Genomic DNA, 13,179 nt, shown 5'->3' on the forward strand with positions numbered 1-13,179 from the left:
GATCTATCACGAGTCGTAAATTATGTGGGGCCAAGATGTCTGCCATTTCCGTGGCTACTTCGAGGTTATAATCCGGCATCCCTAGGCAAATGTGATGCAGAAATGTCTGGCATTATTATTGTTTGTTGTTGTTGTTGTTGTTGTTATTTATTATCATATACTACTACTACTATAGTGGATTCTTGGTATCCTCTGGAGTTTGGTTCCAGGATCTCTGTGGATACCAAAAATCCTAGGGTTTGATTTCAGGATCTCCAGTGGATACCAAAACCATAGATGCTAAGTCCCATTATATACAATGGGGTATTATTATATATTATTACTACTACTACTACTACTACTACTACAGTGAACCCTTGGTATCCTCTGGGGTTTGATTCCAGGACTCTCTGTAAATACCAAAATCCATAGATGCTCAAGTCCCATTATATACAATGCAGTGATATAATATAATTATTATTATTATTATTACTACAGTGGACCCTTGGTATCCTCTGGAGTTTGGTTCCAGGACTCGCCATGGATACCAAAACCTTGGATGTTCAAGTCCCGTTAAGTACAATGGAGTATTATATTATTATTATTATTATTACAACACTACTCTACTACTGTGGAAACAATTACCTTTTGCAAGAGGTTGAAGGGTGGCACTCTTCACTGTCCCCGCCTCCAAGGCCCGACCTTCCATAAATAAATGGGAGAGAAGTGAAAGTCACCCAAGAGTCCCAATCCATTTGGAAGCAATGCATCATCACAAAAAATCAACCTGGGTTTCTGAGAAACACGTCATGCCAGACTAACCTGATCTCCTTTTTTATATATAAGATTACCAAATGAAGGGAATGTGGTAGACATAGCAATATCTCAATTTGAGCAAGGCCATGGACAAGGTTCCCCATGACTATTGCAAAGAAGCTGGTAAAAATGATCTGGACAATGGATTTGCCATGCATGGAGAAGATGGCAAAATGCTAATAGGGGACAGAGAAAAAGCAGAATTACTCAACACCTTCTTGCCTCAGTTTTCTCAGCAAAGGAAAAGGGTGCTCAATCTGAGGATACTGGAGCAGAGGACCGGCCAAACTCAAGGGGGGCTCAGCCATGGCTCCTCCTCTTCTTCGTCCTGGAGAGAAGTGACCAGTGGGTGTCCAGTGGGGAGTCTGTCCTGGCCTAGGGCTATTCAACATCTTTATCCATGGCTTGGATGAAAAAATAGAGGGCATGCTTATCAAATTTGCAGACAAGACCAAATTAGGAGGAATGGCTAATACTCTAGAGACAGGATCAAAATTCAAAATGACCTGAATAAATTAGAAAGCTGGGCCAAAGCTAACAAAATGAATTTCAACACGGAGAAATGTAAGGCAGAAAAAAATGAAATGCATAGATATAGAATGGGGGACACCTGGTCTACTAGGATCTAGGAATCCTAGTAGACCACAATCTGGACATGAGTCAATGGTGCGATGCGGAGATAAAGAGGCAAATGCGATTCTGGGCTGCACGATAGAAGTACAATCTCTAGATTGAGGGAAGTCATAGGGCCACTTTATTCTACTTTGGTCAGGCCCCACCTGGAATAATCCTGTGTCCAGTTCTGGGCCCCACAATTCAAAAAGGATGTTGAGAAGCTGGACCTATGTCCAAAGGTTGGTCACCATAATGCCCTATGAGGAGAGACTTAGGGAATTGCTGGGGATGTTTGGTCTGGAGAAGAAATGGTTAAGGGGTGATAGGAAACCCTGATTATGTATCTGAAGGATGAAGCAAGCTTGTTTTTCTTTCTGTTTTCTACCTCAACATAGGCTGGAAAAGGACGCCGTTTGGTCACTCTCGAGGGTCATGCCCTTCGTTCCCTGACCAAAGACCATGGTCCCTTCTCAGGACATTCGTGGCACTGTGTAGAAGGCACAGGAGGGGAAAAGATGACCTCCTTGTGGGTCAGCAAGGCTCTATTTCTTACCAAGAAAGGCAGAAACTTCTCCAAATCCCAGGCCAACGTTGAGGTAACAGTGGTCCTTGGTGAATGTTCCTTCCAGCTGTGAGGACTCTGAAATGGAGACAGAAAAAGGCCATCCATCCTGTCCACCAACGCATTCCACTGGGGGCCACAAGGGACCCACACTTTGCATTCCCAACTAGGAATTATCCCTGAGAAATGGATAAGGTGATGGCATCTGAAATAACTGCACAATCAGCTCATCTCCATAGGCATGGGCTTTTTTATCCACGGATTCAGGCATCCATGGTTTGGAAGTATACTTGTCCTTCCATATTCGCTAGGGTTAGGGGCACAAGACCCCAGTGAAAATGGAAAAAATTGCAAATAACAAAAAACAAAAAAAAACAAACCAAAAAAAACACCATCATGTTTTTAACCTGAGAGGACACCCTCTAGGAATCTCTAGGTCCTCCAGGGCAACTCTCTGCTCAATGTCTGACAGACACTGACCATAGAACTGGGCTGGAGGAGCTACAAGGGCCTAGTGAAGTATTCTCTCTAGGAATCTCTATGTCTTTCAGTGCAACTTTTAAAGTTGACCATAGAGTCTCACTGGAGGACCTGGATATTCCTAGAGATAGGGTTGCCATAAGTCAGGACCTCCAAACCGAGACAAATGTAGACAAATGTGAGGGCAACATTTTCAAATGTAGGACATGTTTTTTTTAATGGAGGACATGTGAAAAAACTTGAGGTTTTTTTAAAAAATCTTAATATAAATGCATGTTTTAGGCATGACAAAATGGAAGACATTTTGGCATTATTCCTAGACAGATGGCAGAAATGGACTTGCCCCGAGTTCAACTGTACATCTCAGAAGTGTGTACTTGGGCAAGGGACTGTGGTTTTCTCTTCACTGCGCATGAGTTTGTAAAAATCACAGCAAGTTACATTGGCCATGCCTCAGACTTGTTGATATCAATACACAACAATCATCATCACTCACCTCTATAATTGGCCAAGAAAGCAGACTTGTTAGCATTCAAATCGCCATAAATACACAGAAAAAGCACTTGCATATATTTAATAATAAAAATAATATAAAAAAACAAGGCGAGGGGTGTATATATTAATAATAAAAATAATGTAATAAATAAAAAAACAAGCAATAATAAAAATTAATGTAATAAAAAAAAAAAACAAGCAATAATAAAAATTAATGAAATAAAATAAAGACAAGCAATAATAAAATTAATGAAATAAAATAAAGACAAGCAAAAAAAATTAATGAAAAAAATAAAAACAAGCAATAATAAAAATTAATGAAAAAAATAAAAACAAGCATAATAAAAATTAATTAATAAAACAAGCAATAATAAAATTAATAAAATAAAACAAGCAATAATAAAAATTAATGAAATAAAAACAAGCAATAATAAAATTAATAAAATAAAATAAGTATTTATATTTTTAAAATAATTTTAAAACCCCAAAAAACCAAGGCAGACCTAATGGCCACTGACTCAGCTTTCCTCCAACTCCCCTCCTCCTCTGCCCAATTCTGCCCTTCTCTCCCTCCTTCTCCATCTCCTCAAGGCTATGGATCCTGGGAACTGTAGCTCTGTGGACATTGAGCCTCCTTTTGTCAAAAGAGCTCTGGTGCCACAAAAACACATTCCCAGAATCCTATAGCACTGAGCCATGGATGTTTAAGGGGGGGCAAACTATTTCTGCAGCCTTTTGCTACCCCAAAGCCCTTCCTATTTACAAGCAAGGCAAAAGCCTTCCTTCCAAGCCATTGAAAACACACACCCAAGGGGAGGAGGGCTGACTGCTTCTTCTCATTGGTCAGCTTCGGGAGAATTTGCATATTACAAGGAAAGGTGTTTAGGGCCTCAAAAACGATCCTGTGATAAAGAATTACAACAATACTGAGGACTGGGGGCGGGGCCAAACTGGGGTGGGACTGTGTGGCCCCACCCCAAACCAGGAAAGTCCCGCCCCCAGGTGGGACATGGCAACCCTACCTAGAGAGAACATATTAATCAAATCCATGAATAATCAAATCTGCAAATTTCAAAGCCGCAAATATGGAGGGATGAGTGTAATTGCACAATCAGCACTCCATAGTCATGGATTTTTTTTTATCCACAGGTTCAAGCGTCTGTGGTTTGGACGTATTTTTAAAATACAGTGGGCTAGAGGTCTGGTTCTAGGACACACAGAAATACCAAAATCCGTGGATGCTCAAGTCCCATTATATATAATGACATTATTATTATTATCATCATTATTATTATTATTTATTACTATTATTTCACTGGGTCTTTTGTATCCTCTGGGGTTTGGTTCCAGGATTCTCTGTGGATACCAAAATCCATGGATGCTCAAATCCCATTGTATAGAATGGGTATTATTATTATTATTATTATTATTATTATTATTATTATTATTAGCACTTGGTATCCCCTAGGGTTTGATTCCAGGATTCCCAGTGGATATCAAAATCCACATATGTTCAAGTCCCATGGATATATACACTGGGATATTCTTATTGTAATGATCATTGTCAGTACAGTGGGCCCTTGGTATCTGCTAGGCTTTGGTTCCAGGACCTACAATGGAAATCAAAATCCATGGATGCTCAAGTCTCATTAAATATAATGAGGGATGATGATGATGATGGGAGGAGAATATAAGGAAAATGTGGTAACCCTGAGAAAAGGGCATCGTCCCTTCTGAGCCCAAATACCCTTCCACTTGGAAAATTTCCTCTCTGCAGCATTCACACTTTCCTTTAGGTCCTGGGCTCTCACTACTAAAGGCTGCATCTCCATCTTCAGAAAATTCTATCATGAGAAAAGAAAAATGTATCTGGATATTCTTCCACTCAACAAGCCAATGCACGAACAGCCTGAACTTTGTTGCTCAAGCTAAGAAAATAGTACACAATACTCTTTTCAACAATACTTCCCAGCAATATTTTCCTGTGGGACTCTTCTCTTACCATTGAAGATGCAGCTTCATTTACAAGAATCACCCGACAATTGCTCCTCCCAGAAACAGTCTCAGAAGGTTCGAGTTCCTCATCCATTACTCTGCTTCCAAAGGAAAACCTTTTCTTTAATTTCTGGAGAGGAGAAAGCTTGCCCTCTCCTGCTCCAAAGCAAGTCCCTTTGAAAAAGACCTTCCATTTTGGCATTGTGGCACTGAGATACACAACAGCACAGGCTGTGAGGGCAGGGTACAGTCACCAGTAGCCACCGAGCTCTAGAAGGGTTCTAGAAGGCATTGAACAATGTCTAAAATAAATAAATGAATTTATTTATTTAGGAACTACCTGCAGCCGTCCATGCGTTGCTGTGGCTCAGTCTGGCTAAAAGGAAAAGAAAGAAAAGAGAAAGTGCTTGTGGGTATACAATATTTTTGTTCTTCCATTGTCTGTGCAGTTATAGAGATTGTCTGGTTTGCCAACTCTAGAACATGCAACATATAACTGTCCATTTGAGAAGCAATCTGCGCCTAGATCTAAACCACACAATTCTAAAGATTGGCCCTGAGCTTTGTTGATGGTGATGCAAACGCCAATCGAATTGGGAACTGCAATCTCTGAAACTGAAATGGCACATGGGTTGTCATCATGGGAACACGAGGACCAGATCCCCAGGGAAGACACTGAGCTGCTTTTCTGCCTTGCAAACAGTGTTGCCAATCACCCTCAAAGGAAATCCCGATTGGCTTCTTGGGATGCCTCCAAAATTCCCGGGAGGGGAGGAACGTCTGGGTCAGGGGGTGGGACTTCTGGATCAGTGAGGGGGGGCAAGGCACTATGGGAAGGCTAAAGGGGGTGGGCTTCTGGGATGGGAGGTATGTCAGGTGTTTTTTGGGGGCGGGAAGGTATGTTTGAGTGAGAAGGTTAAATTCCCTGGCAATTCCCGGGAATTTGGCAAACCCAGAAATTTCCTGGAAAGGTTTAAAATTTCCCGGTTTCTTCATTTGGGGGGGAGGACCCAGGGAGGAAGGAAGGCTTCCTATTGGCTGAGCTCCTCTCCCCCTCCCTCCATCCCATTTGTCATCATCAGACCTGGGAGGGAGTGAAAAAGACAGGCCCAATTCCATCAGGTCTAACTGTGTCTTTTGTATCTCATGTCGCTCTCTTTTATTGTATTGTATCCTCTGTATTTTTATTGCTGTAACCCACAATCCTTGTGATTGGGCGGGCTATAAATAAAGCATTATCATTATATTATTATTATTGTTGTTGTTGTTGTTGTTATTTCTGGCCTTGAATGGACACACATGGGTCCCGCCAGGCAAACTTTGCTTAGTGAGAAAAGCACCCCCACCCCTCCCCACCCACATCACTTGAGGAGGAGAATGCCAAGCCTCCCTCCTCCAGCAGCATTTCTGACTTCCTGCTCTCCTCTGCCCCAGTCAGTGGATGATGGGAGCTGCAGTCCCAAACCACCTGGAAAGGTATAGGTCGCCCCACCTTTGCCTTACCTGATAGGGTGGGCTAAGGCCCTCCAGAAGTGCTTGGCCTGCAAATCCCAGCAGTCCTGGCCCAATGTTAGGGGATAATGGGTGATGCAATCCTCTCTATGCAAACACCTAGAGGGCCTCCAGTAGCTGTAGCCAGTACAGGAAAAAAGGCAAAGGATGATAGGAGCTGCAGTTTCAAACTGCCTGGATAGTTACAGGTTGCCTTATCTGATGGCAGCCATCCAGTAGTGGTTGGATTGTCCTAGCCAACCCAACCTGGTGTTGGGGGATAATGGCCGATGCAATATGAGCAGCCCTTGAGGTGCTGGTGGAATGCAGCTTCCAAAAGGTGTAGCCAGTGTAGGAAAAGGGAAAGGAAGATGGGAGCTGCAGTCTCAACTGCCTGGATAGGCACCCTGACCCAATAGAGTAGGGGGTGGGAAGTAGGCAGCCCACCAGAAGTGGATTACAAATCCCAGCTGTCCTAGCCAGCACAGCCAAAGGATGGGGGATGATGGGTGCTGCAGTCCAGCAACACCCAGAGGGCCACCCTTGCCTATCTATGCCTGTCTAGAGTGGGACTTGAGCAGCCCTCTGGAATTCTTTAGAATACAGCTCCCAGCAGCTGCAGCCAGTACAGGCAAAAGTCAAAGATGATGGGAGCTGGAATCGTAAAACTGGAAATTTGGAAATCGTAAATGGATCCTAAATCGGAAACACTGAAATGGAATAGTAAAATATTTAGTATAACGTGTGTTGCTTTTACGTACAACAGATGGCTCTGTTTTCCAAGAAAAGCATATTTTTACCTGTCTCAGGTGTGACATCTACATAATATCAGGTATATACAAACATAGTAGGTATATACAAACGTAGTAGGTATATAAAAAGATAATAGGTGTATACAAACATGCGTGTATTCGAATGGAACTTTGTGTCAAAATTTCAAAGCAATCAGTGAAGAACTTTCAGATATTTAAGATTTTGAACAAATGGACATTGACATTATTTATATAGATGGTTCTTCTTGCTTCAAACCTAGAGTCATATGGGAGACACTGCCTCTCCCTTGAGTTCTTTCTTCACCATGCCCATCACACTTTAAACTCTTATGCCATGCAGGCAGGAAGTGGAAACGGAAAGGTTGAGGGCCACAAAAAGGATTGACTGCTGAGTTAAAAAAGCATTTTTTAAAATTTTGTCACTTTCACTCCTGTAAAAGAAATACATAAGGCCTTGGTTGCTTGGTACAGTGACTTGCACTGAGAGAGACAGAAGGCAAGTGTGAGCCTCTTGGCCCCCCTTGATCTCTCAGTAGTTTCCAATATCATCAATCCTTTGAGGAGACTGAGCTGGTAGAGAGAGCGGTAAATTTGCTCTGTTCCTATTTGTATAGTAAGCACCAGAAAACAGAATTTGGGATGTTGCTCAGTCCCATGGGCTTTCCAAACTAGGGCTCTGCAGTAGTTATCACCACCTTCTTTAGCATCTACATGAAACCATTGAGCGGTTGTACACTGATGATACACAGCTCCATGTCCCATCTTCAGAAGGTGTGGAATCAGTACCAGGCTGCAACAATGGACAGCATGAGCTCCAATAAGCTAAGGCTCACTTGAAAAATATTCAGATGCTGTTAGTGAGTGGCTTTTATGATCACACAAGTGGAGATCAGAAACAGAATTCAAGACAGAGTTACATTCCACTAAAGGATCATGTTCATAGATTTGGTTTCTTCTGAATCCACTGCTGTCACCAGTAACTCCTAAGGAGATGGAGAAAAGAAATAATAACAGGATTCTACAAGCAAATCAAGTTATGTTGCAAATTGCTTACAACAGAATAAACAATGGTAGATGGAGGTCCAATAGAGCCATCAGGTCTTCGCTGAGCCATCTTCTACAGGTACCCCCCTACGATATTGATATCTTTGCTGTGGAATGGCTTCCTAGTATATCAGCTCATAAGTGATTTCTTTTAACTTTCGAACAATCTACAATTCCTCTCGTGTTGCTGAAAATGAAACCCTTTTAATCCAACTTCCAAATAATTCCAGCCCGAGTTTTTCGAGATCAAACTATATCTCCTCTATTCCCCTATAAGCATAGTTGTGGGGGGCCTGCAGAGCAAAGTAATGCCCGCTTGATAATTCCTAAAGAAATCCCTAAAAGAACCCTGTGTAAGACTGCATCGAAGCCTAGTTCAGTTAAACCTTCCAACATTATGGCAGAGAGGCAATCCACAGAAAAGCAGATCACAGACTTGAGCAACCTAATAATTAATGTAGAACAATATGACATCGCTTCCAGAGTGGACAATCTCAAAAATATGCTGCTTACTACCAAGGATCTGGCCCATACCACTGCTGAATTCAATAACTACCGCTGAGGTCCCCGATGCTGAGAGGGCTTCAGATATGAGTCCTATTGATGCTCTCCTATTAATGAATGAAAAGGATCTTACAATTACAACTCCAGTACAACCCTTGGAAACTAAGAGGGTTAATACTATACTTTCTCTGCATGAAGCATCCAACAATCAAAAAGCCCCAGCTCAAACAGAATTTTTGAACATTGGTCATGACATGGACTTGACTACATCAGCTTGACAACTAAGCCTACTATGTTGGAATATTATGGGTTGGGGAAATAAGTCCCATGATCCAGCAAACTACCTACAAAACTTTAAAATTCTTTGTTTACAAGAGACACGGGCCCTCAAAACTAATTTGCCATCTCTTCATGGATTTCAAGCATTTTCTGTTCCTGCGGTTAAAATGTGTACAAGATGCTGTGGTATTGGTGGTCTCACAATATTAATCTCAGTTGATTTGCATGCTGAGATTCAACCAATAACTAGTGTTTTTCCAAAATGTATACAAGTGCTTGCTATCAAGAGCATGCATTTTGGTTCCTTAATCTGTATAAATATTTATTTTCCTCCTAACTTAGCAAAGAATGTAGGTCCTAATAGTATTTGGGATTGTTTATCTGAAACCCTGTCCTCTTTGGAGAGTCAATATCCCTCTACAAGGTTTGTACTTTGTGAAGATTTTAACGCTAGAATTGGAAATGACTCAAGGCAGGTGGAGAGTACTAATCACGGATCGACCACTTATGCTGTACCTGTCCCTAGGGTTTCTCAAGATATAACATCTGAACACTCCTCTATTGCATTAAAAACTACCTGTTTGCCTTACTGGCCCCCGGTTTCAGAGTCTGAGATAAAAAAGTTGATTGCAGCTCTTGCATTGAATAAAGCCCCAGGAGAAAATATGATGCCCCCAGAAATATATAAAAACTTCCTTGAATGGTGGGCTCCAATATTGGCTAAGGTGTTTACCCAAATCAATAATACTGGGTTAACTCCAGTAGGCTGGAAACAGAGCGTAGTAGTCCCCATATACAAGAAGGGAGATAAGCAAGATCCCAACAATTATCGGCCTATAAGTCTTCTGGATGTTGATTCCAAGCTGTATAGCAAATACTTATTAAATAGATTGGAGGAATGGGAATCTAGTAATCAGATCATTCACCCTGAACAAGCCGGATTCAGGGAAGGCCAGAGTACTATTGACCATTGTCTGACTCTTTATTGTTTAGCGCAACAAGGAATCGAGGGTCCCACAAAACACCTATTTGATGCTTTTATTGATGTAGCAGTAGCTTTTGATTCAATTGACAGAAACTTGCTATGGCATAAACTGGCCAATATTAATATAGATAACCACTTATTGTTTCTGATTAAGGAACTTTATACCAATACAACAGCAAGGATAAGAGTTGGTATCTCTGATTCACTAACCGATCCTATCCTCACAAATAAAGGAGTCAAACAAGGATGCCTTTTGGCACCATCACTTTTTTTTTTTACTTTTTTTATTGAGTTATTACATAACTATAAAACATTTGCTTCAACACAAAATATCTATGAAAAGAGACAAGGATTATCTTATTGACATTCTTATATCTAAACACATCATCTGGCCCCTTTGGATTCAGAAACTCAGTGGAGAAACCTAAAGTTCCCAAAGCCTAGCAAATCATAAATCCTTGCTATATATCCAGTAATTACTTCCTTATGACATCACAATAGTTGATTTTATACAAACCAATATTACCTTACTTATTCTCTATCCATAACTAACTAGCAAGCTTAATAAAGTCTTTGTATAACTGTTCGCTTTCTTTCCTTTATAAGTAGGATCCCCAGGTCTAAGAATGTATTTATTTATTTATTTATTTATTAAATTAGTTACTGCTTTCTTCTCCTATTCCCCATTTCTGGTTGTATATTTCCAGAATAGGAGACCATTCTTCTTCTGACTGCTCAGTGTCTTCATTGTTCAAAAGAGCTGTTAGCTGATCCATGTTTCTCATTTCTAGTACCTTCAACGCCAGTCGTCCATGTTCGGCATATCTTTATCTTTCCATTTTTGTGCCAACACCAATCTAGCCGCAGTAATCAGATAAAATAAGACTCGCCAGTGTTTCCTTTCAATCTGAGGCGGCAGCTTATTAAGCATGTTTAATAGGTAAATTTCAGGTCTTAATTCAAATTTTATTTGAAATGCTTTCTCAATAGATCTGTGTACTTGTTTCCAAAAAATTTTAAACTTCATACAATGCCACCAAGTATGAATCCATGTACCTATTACCAAACAACATTTCCAACAGTTCTTGGATTTTAAGTTGTATATCTTTGCCATTTTATTTGGTGTCAAGTACCATTTTTGTTCCATTTTAAGATAATTTTCTCTCAATGCCTGAGATCGAGTGAATTTCTTTGTTCTAGTCCTTGCGTATTTCCAACTTTCCAAATCGATAGACCATCCACAATCTGTCGCCCACTTAATCATAGCTTCTGAGACCGGATCTTCTTCTTGTTCTAAGTCTCGAAGCGCCTTATAGATCTTTGCCACTTTCTTGCCTACAATAAATTAATAATTCTTCCAGTTTAGTTTGTTCTTCTCTTATTTCTTGAGTTTTGGAGTCTATTTTAAACCTTTCATTCAATTGTATATACAGGAGCCAGTGTATCTTAGGATCAATTTGAGAAAGTTCCTGAATGGGTTTCAGTTGAAGTTTATTTTGATCTGTCTTATATAAAATGTCTTTATATTTAAGCCATATATTTAGGGATTTCCATCTACCAAGCAAAGCTTCTTGTGGGGAGACCCATAAAGGAATTTTTCTAAATAACCTTTTCTTGATTTTAAGCCAAATTCGGAGCACGGATCTTTTAATAATATGGTGGTTAAATTCTTTGTGTACTGAAGCTTTGTCATACCATAAATAGGCGTGCCACCCATATCTGTTGTCATGACCTTCTAAATTCAGTAATTCCTCGTTCTCTAGTATCATCCAATCTGAGATCCAATTCAGTACGTTTGCTTGATAATATAAACTTAAATCTGGGAGACCCACTCCTGCTCCTTCTTTCTGTTTGGTTAATATTTTCCATTTAATGCGTGGTTTCTTATATTCCCAAATGAAATCTTTAATGTCCTTTTGCCATACTTTTAGTGGGGAATCACTGGTCAGTATTGGGATAGTCTGAAAAAGAAAGTTAATTTTCGGTAATACCATCATCTTTACCGCTTCAATCCTTCCTAGGAAGGATAATTTAAGTTTGCTCCATCTTTTAAAGTCCCTTTTGATTTCTTTTCATTTACTAAGGTAATTGTTGTCATACAGTTCTGTACTTTTATTGGATAACCAAATTCCTAGGTATCTTACCTTCTTGGAAATCCTACATTTTGATTGTTGGATAAGTAAGTTTTCTTCACTCTTACTTAGGTTTTTGGTTATCATTACTGTTTTTTTCTCTGTTCATTTTAAATCCTGATATTTTCCCAAAGTCCTCTATCGTTTCCAGTAGTTTTTCTATTTGTTGATTCGGGTCCTCTAAGATAATCACCAGATCATCTGTGAAGGCTTTCAGTTTATATTCCCACTCCTTCAGCTTAGTACCTTTGATTGCTTTCTCTTCCCTTATTTTATTATTTAATATTTCCAATACCACAATAAAGAGTAGAGGAGATAAGGATTCTTTCAACTTCTTTCCGTTAATTATCAATTGGGCCTTCTGTGATTCATATATGCTCTTTATCCATGACAGGAAATTTCCCCCTACCCCCATTCTTCTCAGTATTTCGATTAAACACTCCCAATTCACATTATTGAAAGCCTTTTCAGCATCAGCGAATATCTGAGCCAGTTTTCTTTCATTATTTCTCTCATAATATTCCAAAATATCTAGGACTGTTCGTATGTTATCTTTCATGTGATGTGAAGGAAGAAATCCAGTTTGATGTTTATGAATGTATTCTTTCAACACTTTCTTGAATCTTTCTGCCAATATTAAGGTCAAAATGTTATAATCTGTGTTGAGCAAAGAGATGGGTCTGTAATTAGCCACTTGTTTAATATCCTTTTCTTCTTTTGGGATCAAGACTATATTTGCACTCTTCCATGAGTTGGCACCATCACTTTTTAATTTATATCTGAATGACATAATTCCAGCACTTTCTGGCCCAGAATTTTTTCCACCTACACTTGGGTCAAAAAAGATCTTTATTCTGTTATATGCTGATGATATGGTTTTAATTTCACTCACACGTATAGGTCTGAGACGGTTACTCTCCCAACTTGAGGTATTTTGTTCTAAAGAAAAGCTTGTTATCAATTATAATAAAACAAAGGTGATGGTGTTTGGGAAAAGACACTCTGATTTTCATTGCTCTATTAATGGTC

This window comes from Sceloporus undulatus, chromosome 3, assembly GCF_019175285.1.
Source record: "Sceloporus undulatus isolate JIND9_A2432 ecotype Alabama chromosome 3, SceUnd_v1.1, whole genome shotgun sequence".
NCBI lineage: Eukaryota > Metazoa > Chordata > Lepidosauria > Squamata > Phrynosomatidae > Sceloporus > Sceloporus undulatus.